This window comes from Oncorhynchus clarkii, chromosome 12, assembly GCF_045791955.1.
Source record: "Oncorhynchus clarkii lewisi isolate Uvic-CL-2024 chromosome 12, UVic_Ocla_1.0, whole genome shotgun sequence".
NCBI classification, from domain to species: Eukaryota; Metazoa; Chordata; class Actinopteri; order Salmoniformes; family Salmonidae; genus Oncorhynchus; species Oncorhynchus clarkii.
Window position 1 is genome coordinate 96214703 of NC_092158.1, and position 27027 is coordinate 96241729.

General features: G+C 41.5%; 1 protein-coding gene across 1 annotated transcript in view; it reads left to right on the plus strand.

The window, feature by feature from the left end:
* The window catches only part of LOC139422614 (NACHT, LRR and PYD domains-containing protein 12-like), a 136331-nt gene that overhangs the window by 74949 nt on the left and 34355 nt on the right, over nt 1-27027 (plus strand). The gene's annotated exons all lie outside the window — the stretch shown is intronic.

Consider the following 27027-nt stretch of genomic DNA (forward strand, 5'->3'; position numbering starts at 1 on the left):
ACATGTTGGTTGTGGTTAACACAGTGAAAACTAAACAGAGATCCAACATGTTGGTTGTGGTTAACACAGTGACAACTAAACAGAGATCCAACATGTTGGTTGTGGTTAACACAGTGTCAACTAAACAGAGATCCAACATGTTGGTTGTGATTAACACAGTGACAACTAAACAGAGATCCAACATGTTGGTTGTGGTTAACACAGTGACAACTAAACAGAGATCCAACATGTTGGTTGTTGTTATTAACACAGTGACAACTAAACAGAGATCCAACATGTTAGTTGTGTTTAACACAGTGTCAACTAAACAGAGATCCAACATGTTGGTTGTGGTTAACACAGTGACAACTAAACAGAGATCCAACATGTTGGTTGTGGTTAACACAGTGTCAACTAAACAGAGATCCAACATGTTGGTTGTGATTAACACAGTAATTATTGAAGGTCAATTGTTCTATTTGATTCATTATCTCTTAGAAATGAAACATTTACTAACAGATACATTCAAACAGTGATTTAATTAATAGATAACTAATAAAAAGAATACCAATATTAAAATAGTAATATTATATATAATAATAACAATGTCTCACTTTCTCTTTTAATAATTTCTCTCATTCTAGTGTGTTGTTTTGTTCATCAGGTATGTTATTATGATGCTGTTACTGAATTCAGTTCCTAATATTAATGTTAAGAAAAGTCTGTTCAGTGGTTTCATACCAAATTACACAGGAAGCAGGAGCTCATTGTAATTTAGAAAACAACAAATGTTCTGATATTCTGAAAGACGACTTACAATTTATACATGAAAAATATACAAATTGTAAAATAACCGCGATACAGTAATATATGAACAACATGTGTTTTAATTTGACTTGACTACACCCAGTTAGCTATATGAACAACATGTTATAATGTGACTTGACTACACCCAGTTAGCTATATGAACAACATGTTATAATGTGACTTGACTACACCCAGTTAGCTATATGAACAACATGTTATAATGTGACTTGACTACACCCAGTTAGCTATATGAACAACATGTTATAATGTGACTTGACTACACCAAGTTAGCTATATGAACAACATGTTATAATGTGACTTGACTACACCCAGTTAGCTATATGAACAACATGTTATAATGTGACTTGACTACACCCAGTTAGCTATATGAACAACATGTTATAATGTGACTTGACTACACCCAGTTAGCGCCATTTTGTATGATTGAACTGTCACGTAGCTGTCCCAGGTGAAATGGACTGTTACATCTGAGTGTTTTACTGTCATTCACTACACTAAAATAACACCAGACAGTTAATGTCTCTACACACTTTACAATAATCCCTGGGAAGAGTCTTACCTTGTAGCCTGAATTCACAACCAGAACATGTCAAGTCATTGAGATATTTTCCGTTGTGTTGAGAGAGAACCTTCCTGATGACAAGTGTCTCTGTATCTATATTCTAGGTTCAGTTGATCTTTGGATGCAATAATATCTGGTCAAAGTCTAGTGACACAACACCATAGTATTTCATAACCATAACAGCAGTTTAACCTTTGGCCAGTAAAGACCATGGTATATTATAATCATTATGATGATCCAGGTTCATATTATAGCATGTAGAATCATTATGATGATCCAGGTTCATACTATAACATGTAGAATCATTATGATGGATCCAGGTTCATACTATAACATGTAGAATCATTATGATGATCCAGGTTCATATTATAACATGTAGAATCATTATGATGATCCAGGTTCATATTATAACATGTAGAATCATTATGATGATCCAGGTTCATATTATAACATGTAGAATCATTATGATGATCCAGGTTCATATTATAACATGTAGAATCATTATGATGATCCAGGTTCATATTATAACATGTAGAATCATTATGATGATCCAGGTTCATATTATAACATGTAGAATCATTATGATGATCCAGGTTCATATTATAACATGTAGAATCATTATGATGATCCAGGTTCATATTATAACATGTAGAATCATTATGATGATCCAGGTTCATACTATAAATGTAGAATCATTATGATTATCCAGGTTCATACTATAAATGTAGAATCATTATGATTATCCAGGTTCATACTATAAATGTAGAATCATTATGATGGGTCCAGGTTCATATTATAACATGTAGAATCATTATGATGATCCAGGTTCATACTATAACATGTAGAATCATTATGATGATCCAGGTTCATACTATAACATGTAGAATCATTATGATGATCCAGGTTCATATTATAACATGTAGAATCATTATGATGATCCAGGTTCATACTATGACATGTAGAATCATTATGATGACCCAGGTTCATATTATAACATGTAGAATCATTATGATGATCCAGGTTCATACTATAAATGTAGAATCATTATGATGATCCAGGTTCATACTATAAATGTAGAATCATTATGATGATCCAGGTTCATACTATAAATGTAGAATCATTATGATGATCCAGGTTCATACTATAACATGTAGAATCATTATGATGATCCAGGTTCATACTATAAATGTAGAATCATTATGATGATCCAGGTTCATATTATAACATGTAGAATCATTATGATGATCCAGGTTCATATTATAACATGTAGAATCATTATGATTATCCAGGTTCATACTATAACATGTAGAATCATTATGATGATCCAGGTTCATACTATAACATGTAGAATCATTATGATGATCCAGGTTCATACTATAAATGTAGAATCATTATGATGGGTCCAGGTTCAACATTTCTCTATATATCTCATGTTAGGTTAATGGACCATGGAAACCTACTGAGAATCTGCCATACAGAGAGAGATACAAATGAACATGATTAACATACATGAAACCTTGTTAAACACAACTCCATTTATGTTGTTCTCTCTGTTTACAGGACTAGAAGTCTGGTTAAAACACATCAATACAGAATGAATTATATGTCTTCAAACCTTAGACTCATGTCCATCAACATGCTGGCTTCACCCCAACCCAACCCAACCCCAACCCAACCCAACTCTAACCCAACCCCAACCCTAACCCAACCCCAACCCTAACCCAACCCAATCCAACCCAACCCCAACCCAACCCCAACCCTAACCCAACCCTGTTTTTTTTAACTATATGATAATAAAAGTTACGTTTTAATTGAAGATGTGGAGGTTTCTAGAGGGAACTGGGAGAAAAACACTCCAGCTGGAGAGTCTGTACCCGAACTGCAACCCATAACTTTTTAATCTGCACATCTGAGTCCACAGAATTGAACAACATCGACCCCAGGACTTATAAAAAGACCCAGACTCAGAATCCAGACTCAACCTCTCTAACTCCAGCCTTAACAAGGCGAACTGAACAACATCGACCCCAGGAGTTATAAAAAGACCCAGACTCAGCATCCAGACTCCACCTCTCTAAAGACCCAGACTCAGCATCCAGACTCAACCTCTCCAACTCCAGCCTCAACAAGGCGAACTGAACAACATCGACCCCAGGAGTTATAAAAAGACCCAGACTCAGCATCCAGACTCAACCTCTCTAACTCCAGCCTCAACAAGGTGAACTGGACAACATCTACTCAAGGAGTTATAAAAAGACCCAGACTCAGCATCCAGACTCCACCTCTCTAACTCCAGCCTCAACAAGGTGAACTGGACAACATCTACTCAAGGAGTTATAAAAAGACCCAGACTCAGCATCCAGACTCCACCTCTCTAACTCCAGCCTCAACAAGGTGAACTGGACAACATCTACTCAAGGAGTTATAAAAAGACCCAGACTCAGCATCCAGACTCCACCTCTCTAACTCCAGCCTCAACAAGGCGAACTGAACAACATCAACCCCAGGAGTTATAAAAAGACCCAGACTCAGCATCCAGACTCCACCTCTCTAAAGACCCAGACTCAGCATCCAGACTCAACCTCACTAAAGACCCAGACTCAGCATCCAGACTCCACCTCTCTAAAGACCCAGACTCAGCATCCAGACTCAACCTCTCTAAAGACCCAGACTCAGCATCCAGACCACCTCTCTAAAGACCCAGACTCAGCCTCCAGACTCCACCTCTCTAAAGACCCAGACTCAGCATCCAGACTCAACCTCTCTAACTCCAGCCTCAACAAGGCGAACTGAACAACATCTACTCAAGGAGTTACAAAAATACGTTTAGGGTTTGGCTCCAAAATCGACGGCCTCCATCTTCAACACCCAGACTCTACCTCTATTTCAAACCCCAGCCTCAACAACAAGGCGGTAAGAACCCCCACTGAGCAGCACATCGTCTCCTGCTGCCAAGAAATTCACATCTTGCAATTAAAACACACACCCGTCCGGTTAATGCATGCTGTCCTGCCCCTACTAGGGAACGACACCCACCCTAACAGGTATAGGAAACCATGCAGTCCCTTATGAGTACAGTAACGCAGCAACGCAGTAGTAGAGCCCAACAACCCCTTAACAACAGAGTCTTACAACCCCCCACTAATAGAGTCCCACACCCCCATCTCATCAGACAGCCACGCCTAAACCAACCCCCTGATGAGGCAACCAGGCAAACATCAAAACTCTACTTCAAATTGATACAGGCCATCCATCATAAAGCAATCATTGATAAAGCCATCTCAGGCCGAAGGTTCCCTAGTGGCATGATGAGACAGGTGAGCAGACTCACCAATTAGATCAAGCCATCCTCACCCACAGATTACACTGCAACCCAAGTACTACAGAACACACAGCAATGGATGAACAATAACATGAACATATTACAAATACCAGACAGTTATCGAATCACTCACACAACCACCCAATACATTCAACACTCTTGCATTGCACATAGCTGTGGGCTGGGCGCATAAGAGATACACACACAAACTGACACACACTACCATCACTACAGTGGAAACAATGTTGAACCATTCCTTAGAAACTCACGACAGACAACTCCCTAGGGCTACCCTTTCTTACCCCACTACAGAGCTCCCCTTCCCCTCAGTAACCACATTGGCTCCCGGTCCACTGGAACAACAACAGAACCCCTGGCATACAGCCTCAGCTCAAATCCAGGCCCCACAACAGTTGATTTCTCTGCCCACCACTTCAGCACCAGTTTCTTTCTCATCCTCGTTGGAGGACTTCCCTCCTTTACCCAAGTTCTCTCCTCTAGTTAAGCCTCAGGCTTCTCAAAAACGATCATCACCATTGGGACCACGCCCTTCCCCAGCACAGTGCTCTTTAAACCGGAAGCTAAATAATCAGTATCTTCCTCTTCCTCAGACACAATCTTCTACTGAGATAGGGATCCATACCTCAACACCCTCTTCCCTGTTGCACCTTCGCAGACACAGATAGATGTCAGCAATATTGGCCCAAACAACTCCACATCTCATTCTAAGAACAACATGGCACCCACTCCCTCCCCATCTCATTCTAAGAACAACATGGCACCCACTCCCTCCCCATCTCATTCTAAGAACAACATGGCCCCCACTCCCTCCCCATCTCATTCTAAGAACAACATGGCCCCCACTCCCTCCCCATCTCATTCTAAGAACAACATGGCCCCCACTCCCTCCCCATCTCATTCTAAGAACAACATGGCCCCCACTCTCTCCCCATCTCATTCTAAGAACAACATGGCCCCCACTCTCTCCCCATCTCATTCTAAGAACAACATGGCCCCCCACTCCCTCCCCATCTCATTCTAAGAACAACATGGCACCCACTCCCTCCCCATCTCATTCTAAGAACAACATGGCCCCCACTCCCTCCCCATCTCATTCTAAGAACAACATGGCCCCCACTCCCTCCCCATCTCATTCTAAGAACAACATGGCCCCCACTCTCTCCCTTTCTTCCAAAGTAAAAGGAAAGGAGATTATGAGAACCCCGACCTCCACTTCTCCTCATGACCCACAGAGATTAAACAACCCAGGGACCACCCAGGAGAACAGTATTCAAAGTATCATTGGTCCCCCATCGCCCACCATAGGCTCCAACCTTGAATTGATAACCACTAACACCTCTAATTTAATCAAGGCCCCAGTTGAGTTCCACCATAGGGCCTGCAGCCAGAAACCCTCAATGTTATAGCAACACTCCCCTATCCCCTGGTTAAAACTCCTAAACACAGCAATGTTTCAGTTAAAATCTTGGAAAGGATTTCACCTCTATTGCTCTCACCAACAGGAGGTGCCACATCAGGGGGGGAGATTAGGACTGGGCAGTTCCAGGGGAAAATGACGATTAATGGACAAAACAATGGGCAACAACCCAAAAACAACCAATCTGAGCCCTTCCAAAAAGACACCATGTCACTGCCAGTCCGAGACCCCTGTATAACTGGCGCCTCAACATACTCACCCCAGTTTGAATTCCAACCCCAACCCCAGCCTCAGCCCCAGCATCAACCCCCAACCCCAGCTTCAGCCCCAGCATCAACCCCCAACCCCAGCCTCAGCCCCAGCATCAACCCCCAACCCCAGCCTCAGCCCCAGCATCAACCCCAACCCCAGCCTCAGCCCCAGCATCAACCCCCAACCCCAGCCTCAGCCCCATCATCAACCCCCAACCCCAGCCTCAGCCCCAGCATCAACCCCCAACCCCAGCCTCAGCCCCAGCATCAACCCCAACCCCAGCCTCAGCCCCAGCATCAACCCCAACCCCAGCCTCAGCCCAAGCATCAACCCCCAACCCCAGCCTCAGCCCCAGCATCAACCCCAGCATCAACCCCAACCCCAGCCTCAGCCCCAGCATCAACCCCAACCCCAGCCTCAGCCCCAGCATCAACCCCAACCCCAGCAACCCTTCAGAAACCATCGTACCATAAAGACAGACCAAAAGGCAAGGTGGCAGATTGGAATTTTAAGGGAAATAAACCAATTCTAGTCTTGGGAGACTCAAATGTTAATAGAATCCCTCCATTTCATAACCCAAACATACAAGTGGACAGTTACCCTGGAGCAACATTTGAACATTTCACAAAGGTTCTGGAGAAAACAGAGGTTCATTTAGACACCAGCATAGTGGCTCTCTCGGTGGGCATAAACAATAAAGGAAAATAACCTCACACTCAACGTCAACAAAACTAAGGAGATGATTGTGGACTTCAGGAAACAGCAGAGGGAACACCCCCCTATCCACATCGATGGAACAGTAGTGGAGAGGGTAGCAAGTTTTAAGTTCCTCGGCATACACATCACAGACAAACTGAATTGGTCCACTCACACAGACAGCATTGTGAAGAAGGCGCAGCAGCGCCTCTTCAACCTCAGGAGGCTGAAGAAATTCGGCTTGTCACCAAAAGCACTCACAAACTTCTACAGATGCACAATCGAGAGCATCCTGGCGGGCTGTATCACCGCCTGGTATGGCAACTGCACCGCCCTCAACCGTAAGGCTCTCCAGAGGGTAGTGAGGTCTGCACAACGCATCACCGGGGGCAAACTACCTGCCCTCCAGGACACCTACACCACCCGATGTCACAGGAAGGCCATAAAGATCATCAAGGACATCAACCACCCGAGCCACTGCCTGTTCACCCCGCTATCATCCAGAAGGCGAGGTCAGTACAGGTGCATCAAAGCTGGGACCGAGAGACTGAAAAACAGCTTCTATCTCAAGGCTATCAGACTGTTAAACAGCCACCACTAACACTGAGTGGCTGCTGCCAACACACTGACACTGACTCAACTCCAGCCACTTTAATAATGGGAATTGATGGGAAATTATGTAAATATATCACTAGCCACTTTAAACAATGCTACCTTATATAATGTTACTTACCCTACATTATTCATCTCATATGCATACGTATATACTGTACTCTATATCATCGACTGTATCCTTATGTAATACATGTATCACTAGCCAGTTTAAACTATGCCACTTTGTTTACATACTCATCTCATTTGTACATACTGTACTCGATACCATCTACTGTATCTTGCCTATGCTGCTCTGTACCATCACTCATTCATATATCCTTATGTACATATTCATCAAACCCATAGTTGTTCCCTCCCAAACATATATATTCACTATAGACATTAATAGTTTATACACTAACATAAATACAGCAACAGGAGTACAGACGGTCAGAAATATTTTCCATGCACACCCAGATATCAATAGACCAGACAATGAAATACTACAATTATTAGAAATCAGCCTCACACACAATGACTTTATATTCAATGATAAGCACTACTTACAGGTGGAGGGAACAGCTATGGGCAAGAAATTGGCATTGGCCAAGTGCCCACATCAACCTACATTCTATTACAGACTTCTAGAAGACATTATAGGAGCCTGGCCTCATGATATCCAACTATTCACTGAATTCATTAGCATTCTCAACAGTCACCACCCATCCATTAAGGTTAAATACATAATAGATCCATGTGAAGTACACTTCTTGGTTACTACAGTTTTCTTTAATCACATAAATCAGTCTCAAAAAACAATATTCACTAAAGTTTATTTCAAACCAACAGATACACATGCTTTACTCCACAAACACAGTTATCACCTGTTACAGGAATTACATTCCTATTTGTTTTACTACCCAATTAAAATTAAACACTCTGTCAATTCCTAAGAATTTGTAAGACTCTTATTTGCATGAAATGGACAGAGACCAGTCTCAAAATCTATCACCAGCATTTATTCTCGAGAGTACTGAACATGATACAGTTTACCACAGATTATAAACTGAAAATGACGTCATTAGTTTTCTTACTACCCCGTCTCATCTCCGCTCCAGTACAATGTCTGTATGGTTCTCAAGACTTAGATAATTTATGATCCGAGCCAAGGTCTGCAAAAAGCATTCTAGCCAGTCTGGCTATAAATTCATTCATTTCTACCAAGGAACAGACAGTCATTGTTCTAATTCTTGATTATATTTACATACATTATAGTCAGTACTAGGGTTAAAAAAAAAAATCATACATCTATACAGTAACATAATAGTATTCTGATTAGTCAGTCCTGATTGAAATGTATACATAATTAGTCATTATTGATAATAAATCCCTTAACAAGAGTACAAGGTGTAGAATACAATACATTACCATTCTATCAGGTATAGAATACAATACATTACCATTCTATCAGGTATAGAATACAGTACATTACCATTCTATCAGGTATAGAATACAATACATTACCATTCTATCAGGTATAGACTACAATACATTACAATTATATTAGGTACATAATACAATACCATTCTATCAGGTATAGAATACAATACATTACCATTCTATCAGGTATAGAATACAATACATTACCATTATATCAGGTGTAGAATACAATACATTACCATTCTATCAGGCATAGACTACAATACATTACAATTATATTAGGTACATAATACAATACCATTCTATCAGGTATAGAATACAATACATTACCATTCTATCAGGTATAGAATACAGTACATTACCATTCTATCAGGCATAGAATACAATATATTACAATTATATTAGGTACATAATACAATACCATTCTATCAGGTATAGAATACAATACATTACCATTATATTAGGTACATAATACAATACCATTCTATCAGGTATAGAATACAATACATTACCATTATATTAGGTGGTAGAATGAAATGAGCGATGACTTATATATCAGAAGACAAGGATATGAACTATGTTAGAAGAGTGGAGACTGTGGTGAAGTCCAGAGTTAGGGAGGTTAGTTAGAACAGCATCTAAGGGAAGAACAGGAGACAGTGGAGAAGTCCAGAGTTAGGGAGGTTAGTTAGAACAGAATCTAAGGGAAGAACAGGAGACAGTGGAGAAGTCCAGAGTTAGGGAGGTTAGTTAGAACAGAATCTAAGGGAAGGACAGGGAAGGACAGGGAAGGGAAGAAACGTTATGACATTGATGTTATGATGCAATAAACAGGTAAAATAGGAGAGAATGTTAGATGTTCTGTAAACAGTAACAACACATGACCTCTATCTGACCTGAACCTAGTTATGTTAGATGTTCTGTAAACAGTAACAACATATAACACCTCTATTTGACCTGAACCTAGTTATTATAGATGTTCTGTAAACAGTAACAACACATGACATCTATCTGACCTGAACCTAGTTATTATAGATGTTCTGTAAACAGTAACAACACATGACCTCTATTTGACCTGAACCTAGTTATTATAGATGTTCTGTAAACAGTAACAACACATGACCTCTATCTGACCTGAACCTAGTTATTATAGATGTTCTGTAAACAGTAACAACACATGACCTCTATTTGACCTGAACCTAGTTATTATAGATGTTCTGTAAACAGTAACAACACATGACCTCTATCTGACCTGAACCTAGTTATTATAGATGTTCTGTAAACAGGAACAACACATGACCTCTATCTGACCTGAACCTAGTTATTATAGATGTTCTGTAAACAGTAACAACACATGACCTCTATCTGACCTGAACCTAGTTATTATAGATGTTCTGTAAACAGTAACAACACATGACCTCTATCTGACCTGAACCTAGTTATTATAGATGTTCTGTAAAACAGTAACAACACATGACCTCTATCTGACCTGAACCTAGTTATTATAGATGTTCTGTAAACAGTAACAACACATGACCTCAATCTGACCTGAACCTAGTTATGTTAGATGTTCTGTAAACAGTAACAACATATAACACCTCTATCTGACCTGAACCTAGTTATTATAGATGTTCTGTAAACAGTAACAACATATAACACCTCTATCTGACCTGAACCTAGTTATAATAGATGTTCTGTAAACAGTAACAACACATGACCTCTATTTGACCTGAACCTAGTTATTATAGATGTTCTGTAAACAGTAACAACACATGACCTCTATCTGACCTGAACCTAGTTATTATAGATGTTCTGTAAACAGTAACAACATATAACACCTCTATCTGACCTGAACCTAGTTATTATAGATGTTCTGTAAACAGTAACAACACATGACCTCTATTTGACCTGAACCTAGTTATTATAGATGTTCTGTAAACAGTAACAACACATGACCTCTATCTGACCTGAACCTAGTTATTATAGATGTTCTGTAAACAGTAACAACACATGACCTCTATCTGACCTGAACCTAGTTATTATAGATGTTCTGTAAACAGTAACAACATATAACACCTCTATTTGACCTGCACCTTGTTATTTTCAATTAAGTTCAGTCAGTTTAGTCATTTCCATCGTCAAATTTATAAATTAGTGAATTTTGTAAAAGTTGATGTAAATTACACAAAACCACAAAGCAAGAGATTTGAAATACATGTTTTATTTTTATTCATAAAGGGGCAGAGAGAAGATTTAAACAGATGGAAGCCATGCTCCTGCTAAGTAGGCTTCTATGCCAGAGTTTAAGTTATGTAAGTCAGGAAAAACAAATATTAAAGTTATTTTTTGGATTCTTCCATTTGACCTACTGTATCTTGATGTGGTTTGTTCATTTAGTTGTGTTTTTGTTGGTTTCATTGCAGCGGCAGAAAATGTCAGAGCACCTGGTCCACCTAACTACCATCTCCTAAAGCACAGTCCTGTCACTATACCTGTGAAGGATCTCTCTCATTCACCTGGTCCACCTACCTACCATCTCCTAAAGCACAGTCCTGTCACTATACCTGTGAAGGATCTCTTGAAAACGAAATTGTCTCCAAAATATTGTTATATATTATCAAGCTGATGGTACAGTCATATAACCCTGACATCTACATAAAGCTCAGTGACTCACTCATTCATGGCTTTGGATCAAAATAAATAAGTACCTAGGGTCCTTTTTTCAGAATTTCCGCCTGACTTATGTGTCCAAAGTGAACTGCCTGTTACTCAGGCCCAGAAGCCAGGATATGCATATAATTGGTAGCATTGGATAGAAAACACTTTGAAGTTTTAATTTGTTTTAAATCATGTCTGAGATTATAACATAATTGATATGGCGGAACAATATCAGTCTTTTGGCACGCGAGGAAGAGGGAGCGCACTTACTAATTTCACTTTCTTATTGAACATACTACTTTCCATATGAAATATTATAGTTTATTTACTTTTTAGGGTACCTGAGGATTAGATAGAAACATCGTTTGACTTGTTTGGACGAAGTTTAGCAGTAGCTTTTTGGATTCCTTTGTCTGCATGTTGAACGAGTGGATTACTGAAATGGATGGCGCTAACTAAACAGACTTTTTGGGATATAAAGAAAGATTTTATCTAACAAAACAACCATTCATGTTATAGCTGGGACCCTTGGGATTGCAAACAGAGGAAGATTTTCAAAAGTAAGTGATTTATTTAATCGCTATTTATGAATTTGTGAAGCCTGTGCTGGTTGACAAATATGTTGATGTGGGGCGCCATCCTCAGACAATCGCATGGTATTCTTTCGCTGTAAAGCCTATTGTAAATTGGACAACGTTGTTAGATTAACAAGAATTTGAGCTTTTAAATGATATAAGATACTTGTATGATCATGAATGTTTAATATTATGATTATTTATTTGAATTGCACGCCCTTTAATTTCACCGGATGTTGTCGACTGGTGTCCCACTAAAGAAATGTTTTGGTTATCCTGACCTGGACACCATGTACAGTATTATAATAGCCCATTATGGACTGACAATACCAACACCTCTCTGTATTTTGACGCTTTGTGGATGGGGCCTCCTGATTGGATGAGGCCTCCTGATTGGATGGGGTCCCTGAATGGATGGGGCCTCCTGATTGGATGGGGCCTCCTGATTGGATGAGGCCTCCCGAGTGGCGCAGCAGTCTAAGACACTACATCACAGTGCAAAATGCGTTGCTACACATGCAGGTTTGATACCTGTGCCGGCCGCCACCGGGAGACTCATATGTAATTATTGACGGTCACGTCATTGAACAATTTTTTTGTTGTTGTTGATATACCGTAGGCAACATGAGTCTCACTAGTATTGAGTAATGTGCTGTTGATTCAGTGAAATTGGAGGGCAATTCAAAAAAATAATCGTAATATTAAAAGTGGCAAAGATCTTATTTATTTATTGAAGTTAGAAGCAATAGGATTTGAAGCCTAAAACAAAGGAAAACAACCTTCAATCATGACTCATCATCCTTCTCTACAGGGAGAAATGGAAGCTCATCCAGAGTCCGCAGCTCATCAGTCCCATCGTCCTCTGAAAGGAGCATTAAACATGACAGCTACTGAGATCTTATTAGTGTTCTTATTAGGAGGCACAGCCTTATAATAATAATATATAGTTAATAATAATCAGCCACCGCTACAACCCCAACTTCCAAACAGGGATTTAATAATAATCAGGCAAACCAAGCATAAAACACATGCTGCAGCCCAGCCACCGCTACAACCCCAACTTCCAAACAGGGATTTAATAATAATCAGGCAAACCAAGCATAAAACACATGCTGCAGCCCAGCCACCGCTACAACCCCAACTTCCAAACAGGGATTTAATAATAATCAGGCAAACCAAGCATAAAACACATGCTGCAGCCCAGCCACCGCTACAACCCCAACTTCCAAACAGGGATTTAATAATAATCAGGCAAACCAAGCATAAAACACATGCTGCAGCCCAGCCACCGCTACAACCCCAACTTCCTAACAGGGATTTAATTTTAGTCAGGGAAACCAAGCATAAAAGACATGCTGCAGCCCAGCCACCGCTACAACCCCAACTTCCAAACAGGGATTTAATAATAATCAGGCAAACCAAGCATAAAACACATGCTGCAGCCCAGCCACCGCTACAACCCCAACTTCCAAACAGGGATTTAATAATAATCAGGCAAACCAAGCATAAAACACATGCTGCAGCCCAGCCACCGCTACAACCCCAACTTCCAAACAGGGATTTAATAATAATCAGGCAAACCAAGCATAAAACACATGCTGCAGCCCAGCCACCGCTACAACCCCACTTCCAAACAGGGATTTAATAATAATCAGGCAAACCAAGCATAAAACACATGCTGCAGCCCAGCCACCGCTACAACCCCAACTTCCAAACAGGGATTTAATAATAATCAGGCAAACCAAGCATAAAACACATGCTGCAGCCCAGCCACCGCTACAACCCCAACTTCCAAACAGGGATTTAATAATAATCAGGCAAACCAAGCATAAAACACATGCTGCAGCCCAGCCACCGCTACAACCCCAACTTCCAAACAGGGATTTAATAATAATCAGGCAAACCAAGCATAAAACACATGCTGCAGCCCAGCCACCGCTACAACCCCAACTTCCAAACAGGGATTTAATAATAATCAGGCAAACCAAGCATAAAACACATGCTGCAGCCCAGCCACCGCTACAACCCCAACTTCCAAACAGGGATTTAATAATAATCAGGCAAACCAAGCATAAAACACATGCTGCAGCCCAGCCACCGCTACAACCCCAACTTCCAAACAGGGATTTAATAATAATCAGGCAAACCAAGCATAAAACACATGCTGCAGCCCAGCCACCGCTACAACCCCAACTTCCAAACAGGGATTTAATAATAATCAGGCAAACCAAGCATAAAACACATGCTGCAGCCCAGCCACCGCTACAACCCCAACTTCCAAACAGGGATTTAATAATAATCAGGCAAACCAAGCATAAAACACATGCTGCAGCCCAGCCACCGCTACAACCCCAACTTCCAAACAGGGATTTAATAATAATCAGGCAAACCAAGCATAAAACACATGCTGCAGCCCAGCCACCGCTACAACCCCAACTTCCAAACAGGGATTTAATAATAATCAGGCAAACCAAGCATAAAACACATGCTGCAGCCCAGCCACCGCTACAACCCCAACTTCCAAACAGGGATTTAATAATAATCAGGCAAACCAAGCATAAAACACATGCTGCAGCCCAGCCACCGCTACAACCCCAACTTCCAAACAGGGATTTAATAATAATCAGGCAAACCAAGCATAAAACACATGCTGCAGCCCAGCCACCGCTACAACCCCAACTTCCAAACAGGGATTTAATAATAATCAGGCAAACCAAGCATAAAACACATGCTGCAGCCCAGCCACCGCTACAACCCCAACTTCCAAACAGGGATTTAATAATAATCAGGCAAACCAAGCATAAAACACATGCTGCAGCCCAGCCACCGCTACAACCCCAACTTCCAAACAGGGATTTAATAATAATCAGGCAAACCAAGCATAAAACACATGCTGCAGCCCAGCCACCGCTACAACCCCAACTTCCAAACAGGGATTTAATAATAATCAGGCAAACCAAGCATAAAACACATGCTGCAGCCCAGCCACCGCTGCAACCCCAACTTCCAAACAGGGATTTAATAATAATCAGGCAAACCAAGCATAAAACACATGCTGCAGCCCAGCCACCGCTACAACCCCAACTTCCAAACAGGGATTTAATAATAATCAGGCAAACCAAGCATAAAACACATGCTGCAGCCCAGCCACCGCTACAACCCCAACTTCCAAACAGGGATTTAATAATAATCAGGCAAACCAAGCATAAAACACATGCTGCAGCCCAGCCACCGCTGCAACCCCAACTTCCAAACAGGGATTTAATAATAATCAGGCAAACCAAGCATAAAACACATGCTGCAGCCCAGCCACCGCTACAACCCCAACTTCCAAACAGGGATTTAATAATAATCAGGCAAACCAAGCATAAAACACATGCTGCAGCCCAGCCACCGCTGCAACCCCAACTTCCAAACAGGGATTTAATAATAATCAGGCAAACCAAGCATAAAACACATGCTGCAGCCCAGCCACCGCTACAACCCCAACTTCCAAACAGGGATTTAATAATAATCAGGCAAACCAAGCATAAAACACATGCTGCAGCCCAGCCACCGCTACAACCCCAACTTCCAAACAGGGATTTAATAATAATCAGGCAAACCAAGCATAAAACACATGCTGCAGCCCAGCCACCGCTGCAACCCCAACTTCCAAACAGGGATTTAATAATAATCAGGCAAACCAAGCATAAAACACATGCTGCAGCCCAGCCACCGCTACAACCCCAACTTCCAAACAGGGATTTAATAATAATCAGGCAAACCAAGCATAAAACACATGCTGCAGCCCAGCCACCGCTACAACCCCAACTTCCAAACAGGGATTTAATAATAATCAGGCAAACCAAGCATAAAACACATGCTGCAGCCCAGCCACCGCTACAACCCCAACTTCCAAACAGGGATTTAATAATAATCAGGCAAACCAAGCATAAAACACATGCTGCAGCCCAGCCACCGCTACAACCCCAACTTCCAAACAGGGATTTAATAATAATCAGGCAAACCAAGCATAAAACACATGCTGCAGCCCAGCCACCGCTACAACCCCAACTTCCAAACAGGGATTTAATAATAATCAGGCAAACCAAGCATAAAACACATGCTGCAGCCCAGCCACCGCTACAACCCCAACTTCCAAACAGGGATTTAATAATAATCAGGCAAACCAAGCATAAAACATATGCTGCAGCCCAGCCACCGCTTCAACCCAACTTCCAAACAGGGATTTAATAATAATCAGGCAAACCAAGCATAAAACACATGCTGCAGCCCAGCCACCGCTGCAACCCCAACTTCCAAACAGGGATTTAATAATAATCAGGCAAACCAAGCATAAAACATATGCTGCAGCCCAGCCACCGCTGCAACCCCAACTTCCAAACAGGGATTTAATAATAATCAGGCAAACCAAGCATAAAACACATGCTGCAGCCCAGCCACCGCTACAACCCCAACTTCCAAACAGGGATTTAATAATAATCAGGCAAACCAAGCATAAAACACATGCTGCAGCCCAGCCACCGCTGCAACCCCAACTTCCAAACAGGGATTTAATAATAATCAGGCAAACCAAGCATAAAACACATGCTGCAGCCCAGCCACCGCTACAACCCCAACTTCCAAACAGGGATTTAATAATAATCAGGCAAACCAAGCATAAAACACATGCTGCAGCCCAGCCACCGCTACAACCCCAACTTCCAAACAGGGATTTAATAATAATCAGGCAAACCAAGCATAAAACACATGCTGCAGCCCAGCCACCGCTACAACCCCAACTTCCAAACAGGGATTTAATAATAATCAGGCAAACCAAGCATAAAACACATGCTGCAGCCCAGCCACCGCTACAACCCCAACTTCCAAACAGGGATTTAATAATAATCAGGCAAACCAAGCATAAAACACATGCTGCAGCCCAGCCACCGCTGCAACCCCAACTTCCAAACAGGGATTTAATAATAATCAGGCAAACCAAGCATAAAACACATGCTGCAGCCCAGCCACCGCTACAACCCCAACTTCCAAACAGGGATTTAATAATAATCAGGCAAACCAAGCATAAAACACATGCTGCAGCCCAGCCACCGCTACAACCCCAACTTCCAAACAGGGATTTAATAATAATCAGGCAAACCAAGCATAAAACACATGCTGCAGCCCAGCCACCGCTACAACCCCAACTTCCAAACAGGGATTTAATAATAATCAGGCAAACCAAGCATAAAACACATGCTGCAGCCCAGCCACCGCTGCAACCCCAACTTCCAAACAGGGATTTAATAATAATCAGGCAAACCAAGCATAAAACACATGCTGCAGCCCAGCCACCGCTACAACCCCAACTTCCAAACAGGGATTTAATAATAATCAGGCAAACCAAGCATAAAACACATGCTGCAGCCCAGCCACCGCTGCAACCCCAACTTCCAAACAGGGATTTAATAATAATCAGGCAAACCAAGCATAAAACACATGCTGCAGCCCAGCCACCGCTACAACCCCAACTTCCAAACAGGGATTTAATAATAATCAGGCAAACCAAGCATAAAACACATGCTGCAGCCCAGCCACCGCTACAACCCCAACTTCCAAACAGGGATTTAATAATAATCAGGCAAACCAAGCATAAAACACATGCTGCAGCCCAGCCACCGCTACAACCCCAACTTCCAAACAGGGATTTAATAATAATCAGGCAAACCAAGCATAAAACACATGCTGCAGCCCAGCCACCGCTACAACCCCAACTTCCAAACAGGGATTTAATAATAATCAGGCAAACCAAGCATAAAACACATGCTGCAGCCCAGCCACCGCTACAACCCCAACTTCCAAACAGGGATTTAATAATAATCAGGCAAACCAAGCATAAAACACATGCTGCAGCCCAGCCACCGCTGCAACCCCAACTTCCAAACAGGGATTTAATAATAATCAGGCAAACCAAGCATAAAACACATGCTGCAGCCCAGCCACCGCTACAACCCCAACTTCCAAACAGGGATTTAATAATAATCAGGCAAACCAAGCATAAAACACATGCTGCAGCCCAGCCACCGCTACAACCCCAACTTCCAAACAGGGATTTAATAATAATCAGGCAAACCAAGCATAAAACACATGCTGCAGTCCAGCCACCGCTACAACCCCAACTTCCAAACAGGGATTTAATAATAATCAGGCAAACCAAGCATAAAACACATGCTGCAGCCCAGCCACCGCTGCAACCCCAACTTCCAAACAGGGATTTAATAATAATCAGGCAAACCAAGCATAAAACACATGCTGCAGCCCAGCCACCGCTGCAACCCCAACTTCCAAACAGGGACTCCAACCAAGTTGCAAGCATCCACTCTGGTTTTGGGGGATTTTTCTAAGCCGCAGTGGCAATGTATTCTGCAAGATCAGTCACATTAGAAGAGTGATCTGGGAGAACAAAAATACAACATTCATCCCCAATGATTGCACAAGTGCCCCCTTGACCTACCAGAAGATAGTCAAGAGCCTCTCTGTTTTGCAGAGATAACTTAAGCAATTTTTTTAGTTCCCCATTCAATTGTTCCAGGGAATTTCTACTTGCATTGCCAATGTTCTCTATGTGTCTAGAGATGTCATGAATTTGGTCTAGGGCACATACAACTCCATACCCAGAGAAAAACACACCAAAGAACCTGGAGGCAGGTGTCTGAGCGTGAGTGACGTCATCTAGAGACCTCTTATCGCTCCTCATTCCAGGAAGTTTGTAGTCTCTAAACAGAGCCATCAGATCCCTCTGATTATTTGGAACGGTTCTCATAGCTGTCACCACAAACCCAACAGTACAAGTACCTCCCCAGTTCGAGGGCAGGCTATAGTAAGCCATCTTACCACACAGCCAATAGGTGCCATTTGGGGCTCCTCTCAGAGTTGTGCTATGTTTGTCAACCCACATTTTAAAAGGTTCCTTATCTGCCTGACCATTCTCCTGTATTACTGTTAAATTGCAAGCATTTGATCCATTAAGATTCATAGTACAATTACATTTCAATTCACCCAAATGGTGATCTCCATATCCTCTAATACACCAAGGGGCAGTCATCACCCCAGACACTGAAATGGGCGGGATTGAGACATTACCAGGCCTCAAGTAATAGGATACATTGGGTTGATTATATACCTTAACATTGTTGGTCATAGTATAAAAAGGTATTTTTCCTGCCAATGATATAGTAAAGTTCACTCCTATTGGGACTCCCATAAGGGGCAAGCCTGCCCCTACCTTAACCGGACCCATCCCACACACCCAACAGTCCTTTTCTTTGGAGGGCAGGTTGGCAACCATTTCTGCTCTAGATAAGAACAAATTGTCCTCATGTTTGTGAGGTTCCAACAGGGCTGTCCTTCTACGTTGACCATCTACTTCTGGGCCATTACTAGAGCCCTGCATTGGTCCCTTTGGCTCAGGACTCCTTCTGTCATCACCATCTACTTCTGGGCCACTACTACAGGCCTGCGTTCGTGCTTTTGGCTCAGGACTCCATCTGTCATGACCATCTACTTCTGGGCCACTACTACAGGCCTGCGTTGGTTCCTTTGGCTTGGGACTTATCTCACCCTCTGTAGGACAACCTACTGTTCCTATTAGCACTCCTGTGCTAACGCAGAGGAGGGCCACACTGCACCACCGGACCTGGTGAGACCCCATCTTCTTCTGGATCAGGACCTGCAGTGCGACAGTTGTGTCCAGGTATCTCTCTCAGCAACCTTTACCACAGTGGGGGTGGTCAGATGAACCTGGTACTGGCCTCTCTATGGGGTCCTTCCAACTATTTCTCCTGAAGTCTTTCATACACATAACAATATCTTCAACTGTATGAATACACATAACAATATCATCAACTATATGAATACACATAACAATGTCATCAACTATATGAATGAATACACATAACTATATCATCAACTATATGAATACACATAACAATATCATCAACTATATGAATACACATAACAATATCATCAACTATATGAATACACATAACAATATCATCAACTATATGAATACACAAAACAATATCATCAACTATATGAATACACATAACAATATCATCAACTATATGAATACACATAACAATATCATCAACTATATGAATACACATAACAATATCATCAACTATATGACAATATTATCAACTATATAACAATATCATCAACTATATGAAAACACATAACAATATCATCAACTATATGAATACACATAACATCATCAACTATATGAATATACATAACAATATCATCAACTATATGAATACACATAACAATATCATCAACTATATGAATACACATAACAATATCATCAACTATATGAATACACATAACAATATCATCAACTATATGAATACACATAACAATATCATCAACTATATGAATACACATAACAATATCATCAACTATATGAATACACATAACAATATCATCAACTATATGAATACACATAACAATATCATCAACTATATGAACACACATAACAATATCATCAACTATATGATTACTGTGGAAGGACCACCAGAGGGCAGGCTGCTCCCACGGACAGTAGCCCAGACCGTTATGTGAGTCAAAATGATCAGAGGCAGTTAAGCACAGCTGACGGTACTAATGAGCTATTCTCTTTCCCCTACAAAAGAGAGGAGGGAACCGGCAGAGGGGAGAGAAAAAAAAGAGTGTTTGCTTCTCCATGGGAGAGGACGTACCTTTCGACAGGGAGAGGAAGGGACCAAACTACCTCTGGGGAATGGCCACCACGGAGCCGGACCACAACCGAAGGGAACAAACTACCTCTGGGGAATGGCCACCACGGATCCGGACCACCACCCGAAGGGACCAAACTACCTCTGGGGAATGGCCACCACGGATCCGGACCACAACCGAAGGGAACAAACTACCTCTGGGGAATGGCCACCACGGATCCGGACCACCACCCGAAGGGAACAAACTACCTCTGGGGAATGGCCACCACGGATCTTGACCACCACCCGAAGGGAACAAACTACCTCTGGGGAATGGCCACCACGGATCCGGACCACCACCCGAAGGGAACAAACTACCTCTGGGGAATGGCCACCACGGATCCGGACCACAACCGAAGGGAACAAACTACCTCTGGGGAATGGCCACCACGGATTCGGACCACCACCCGAAGGGAACAAACTACCTCTGGGGAATGGCCACCACGGATCCGGACCACAACCGAAGGGAACAAACTACCTCTGGGGAATGGCCACCACGGATCCGGACCACAACCGAAGGGAACAAACTACCTCTGGGGAATGGCCACCACGGATTCGGACCACCACCCGAAGGGAACAAACTACCTCTGGGGAATGGCCACCACGGATCCGGACCACAACCGAAGGGAACAAACTACCTCTGGGGAATGGCCACCACGGATCCGGACCACAACCGAAGGGAACAAACTACCTCTGGGGAATGGCCACCACGGATCCGGACTACCACCCGAAGGGACCAAACTACCTCTGGGGAATGGCCACCATGGATCCGGACCACCACCCGAAGGAACAAACTACCTCTGGGGAATGGCCACCACGGATCCAGACCACCACCCGAAGGGACCAAACTACCTCTGTGGAATGGCCACCATGGATCCGGACCACCACCCGAAGGGACCAAACTACCTCTGGGGAATGGCCACCACGGATCCGTACCACCACCCGAAGGGAACAAACTACCTCTGGGGAATGGCCACCACGGATCCGGACCACCACCCGAAGGGACCTCTCCATGGACGGATTGTTAAGGCAGTGACACACCTGTGATTTGTGTCACAGTTTAAAGATACTCTCCTTATGTATCTTGTTCTTGTGAAGAAGAAGATGTGTGTTTTCCTTGGGAGATAATCCTTGATTGTGTTGAAGTGATTAAGAAGAAGGAAATACCTCAATAGAGAACTTTGTTCCATTAAGAAAACCTGTTCCTGACTCGTTTATTCCACCTTTCCTCTTTAGAGCAACTTCAAGGAACTTGGTCCTCTCACAGTACACATAACAATATCATCAACTATATGAATACACATAACAATATCATCAACTATATGAATACACATAACAATATCATCAACTATATGAATACACATAACAATATCATCAACTATATTAATACACACAACAATATTATCAACTATATGAATATACATAACAATATCCTCAACTATATGAATACACATAACAATATCATCAACTATATGAATACACATAACAATATCATCAACTATATTAATACACACAACAATATTATCAACTATATGAATATACATAACAATATCCTCAACTATATGAATACACATCACAATATCATCAACTATATGAATACACATAACAATATCATCAACTATGTTAATACACATAACAATATCATCAACTATGTTAATACACATAACAATATCATCAACTATATGAATACACATAACAATATCATCAACTTTGTTAATACACATAACAATTGTCGTCTTACCTTTTATCTCTCAATAGAAACACAGTCTGGATGATCATCAGGTTGTCAAAAGTTACTTTCATTTGCTCTGCTCATTTACATATCCGGTTCTGCCTGTTCTCTCTCCCACTCCCTCTCTCTTTATAGCTTTTACAATGTGCCTTGGCATACATTCTACAACTGTATGCAACTCTATACTTTAGAATTGGCTTTACTAAGGTTTGTATCATTCACAACTAAAATGGCTAAATAATTGTTTCACATGATCACTTTTATGGTCTACATAGACACAATTCATATGTGCACTCACTCTGGAATGAGAAAAATATGATTGTTATTTAATTCTAAGTTCAATTATATTCTTCTTACTATAAAATCATATAATATAAAACAATGGCACAGGACTAAATGAACAAGCCTACAGCAGATAACGTACAGTATCTAGTCTACTAAATGAACAAGCCTACAGCCTATGGCATGGTGCAGATAACATACAGTATCTAGTCTGCTAAATGAACAAGCCTACAGCAGATAACATACAGTATCTAGTCTACTAAATGAACAAGCCTACAGCCTATGGCATGGTGCAGATAACATACAGTATCTAGTCTGCTAAATGAACAAGCCTACAGCAGATAACATTCAGTATCTAGTCTGCTAAATGAACAAGCCTACAGCAGATAACATACAGTATCTATTCTACTAAATGAACAAGCCTACAGCCTATGGCATGGTGCAGATAACATACAGTATCTAGTCTGTTAAATGAACAAGCCTACAGCAGATAACATACAGTATCTAGTCTGCTAAATGAACAAGCCTACAGCAGATAACATACAGTATCTAGTCTGCTAAATGAACAAGCCTACAGCAGATAACATACAGTATCTAGTCTGTTAAATGAACAAGCCTACAGCAGATAACATACAGTATCTAGTCTGTTAAATGAACAAGCCTACAGCAGATAACATACAGTATCTAGTCTGCTAAATGAACAAGCCTACAGCCTATAGCATACAGTATCTAGTCTACTAAATGAACAAGCCTACAGCAGATAACATACAGTATCTAGTCTGCTAAATGAACAAGCCTACAGCAGATAACATACAGTATCTAGTCTGTTAAATGAACAAGCCTACAGCAGATAACATACAGTATCTAGTCTACTAAATGAACAAGCCTACAGCCTATGGCAAGGTGCAGATAACATACAGTATCTAGTCTGCTAAATGAACAAGCCTACAGCAGATAACATACAGTATCTAGTCTGCTAAATGAACAAGCCTACAGCAGATAACATACAGTATCTAGTCTACTAAATGAACAAGCCTACAGCCTATGGCATGGTGCAGATAACATACAGTATCTAGTCTACTAAATGAACAAGCCTACAGCAGATAACATACAGTATCTAGTCTACTAAATGAACAAGCCTACAGCCTATGGCATGGTGCAGATAACATACAGTATCTAGTCTACTAAATGAACAAGCCTACAGCAGATAACATACAGTATCTAGTCTACTAAATGAACAAGCCTACAGCAGATAACATACAGTATCTAGTCTGCTAAATGAACAAGCCTACAGCAGATAACATTCAGTATCTAGTCTACTAAATGAACAAGCAGATAACATTCAGTATCTAGTCTGCTAAATGAACAAGCCTACAGCCTATAGCATAACCAGGTTAACTATACTGACACAACCTGGTTAACTATACTGACACAACCAGGTCAACTATACTGACACAACCTGGTTAACTATACTGACACAACCAGGTCAACTATACTGACACAACCAGGACAACTATACTGAGACAACCAGGACAACTATACTGACACAACCAGGTCAACTATACTGACACAACCAGGTCAACTATACTGAGACAACCAGGACAACTATACTGATACAACCAGGACAACTATACTGACACAACCATGACAACTATACTGATACAACCAGGACAACTATACTGAGACAACCAGGTCAACTATACTGATACAACCAGGACAACTATACTGATACAACCAGGACAACTATACTGACACAACCAGGGCAACTATAGTGACACAACCAGGACAACTATACTGACACAACCAGGTCAACTATACTGATACAACCAGGACAACTATACTGAGACAACCAGGTCAACTATACTGAGACAACCAGGACAACTATACTGAGACAACCAGGACAACTATACTGATACAACCAGGACAACTATACTGACACAACCAGGGCAACTATACTGACACAACCAGGACAACTATACTGACACAACCAGGTCAACTATACTGATACAACCAGGACAACTATACTGATACAACCAGGACAACTATACTGATACAACCAGGACAACTATACTGACACAACCAGGGCAACTATACTGACACAACCAGGGCAACTATACTGACACAACCAGGTTAACTTTACTGACACAGCCAGGTCAACTATACTGACACAACCAGGACAACTATACTGAGACAACCAGGACAACTATACTGACACAACCAGGTCAACTATACTGAGACAACCAGGACAACTATACTGACACAACCAGGTCAACTATAATGAGACAACTATACTGAAACAACCAGGACAACTATACTGACACAACCAGGTCAACTATACTGAGACAACTATACTGAAACAACCAGGACAACTATATAATCATGGACACTCTTCTCATGTATACTCTAATCATGGACACTCTAATCATGGACACTCTTATCATGGACACTCTTATCATGGACACTCTAATCATGGACACTCTTATCATGTATACTCTAATCATGGACACTCTTCTCATGGACACTCATCATGGACACTCATCATGGACACTCATCATGGACACTCTTATCATGGACACTCTTATCATGGACACTTATCATGTACACTCTAATCATGGACACTCTAATCATGGACACTCTTATCATGTATACTCTAATCATGGACACTCTTCTCATGTACACTCTCATCATGGACACTCTTATCATGGACACTCTCATCATGGACACTCTTATCATGGACACTCTTATCATGGACACTTATCATGTACACTCTAATCATGGACACTCTTATCATGTATACTCTTATCATGTACACTCTAATCATGGACACTCTTATCATGTATACTCTAATCATGGACACTCTTCTCATGTATACTCTAATCATGGACACTCTTCTCATGTACACTCTCATCATGTACACTCTAATCATGGACACTCTTCTCATGTATACTCTAATCATGTACACTCTTCTCATGTACACTCTAATCATGTACACTCTTCTCATGTACACTCTAATCATGTATACTCTAATCATGGACACTCTAATCATGGACACTCTAATCATGGACACTCTAATCATGGACACTCTAATCATGGACACTCTTATCATGGACACTCTTATCATGGACACTCTTATCATGGACACTTATCATGTACACTCTAATCATGGACACTCTAATCATGTATCGTCTTACTGACAGTTGTGGCTGCTTTGCATGATGTGTTGTTGTCTCTACCTTTTTGACTTGGCCATTCTAACAACTGGATATGTTTATTTTTGAACCATTCCATTGTAGATTTTGCTTTATGTTTTGGATCATTGTCTTGTTGGAAGACAAATCTCCGTCCCAGTCTCAGGTCTTTTGCAGACTCCATCAGGTTTTCTTCCAGAATGGTCCTGTATTTGGCTCCATCCATCTTCCCATCAATTTGAACCATCTTCCCTGTCCCTGCTGAAGAAAAGCAGGCCCAAACCATGATGCTGCCACCACCATGTTTGACAGTGGGTATGGTGTGTTCAGGTTGATGAGCTGTGTTGCTTTTACGCCAAACATAACGTTTTGCATTGTTGCCAAAAAGTTCAATTTTGGTTTCATCTGACCAGAGCACCTTCTTCCACATGTTTGGTATGTCTCCCAGGTGGCTTGTGGCAAACTTTAAACGACACTTTTTATGGATAACTTTAAGAAATGGCTTTCTTCTTGCCACTCTTCCATAAAGGCCAGATTTGTGCAATATACGACTGATTGTTGTCCTATGGACAGAGTCTCCCACCTCAGCTGTAGATCTCTACAGTTCATCCAGAGTGATCATGGGCCTCTTGGCTGCATCTCTGATCAGTCTTATCCTTGTATGAGCTGAAAGTTTAGAGGGATGGCCAGGTCTTGGTAGATTTGCA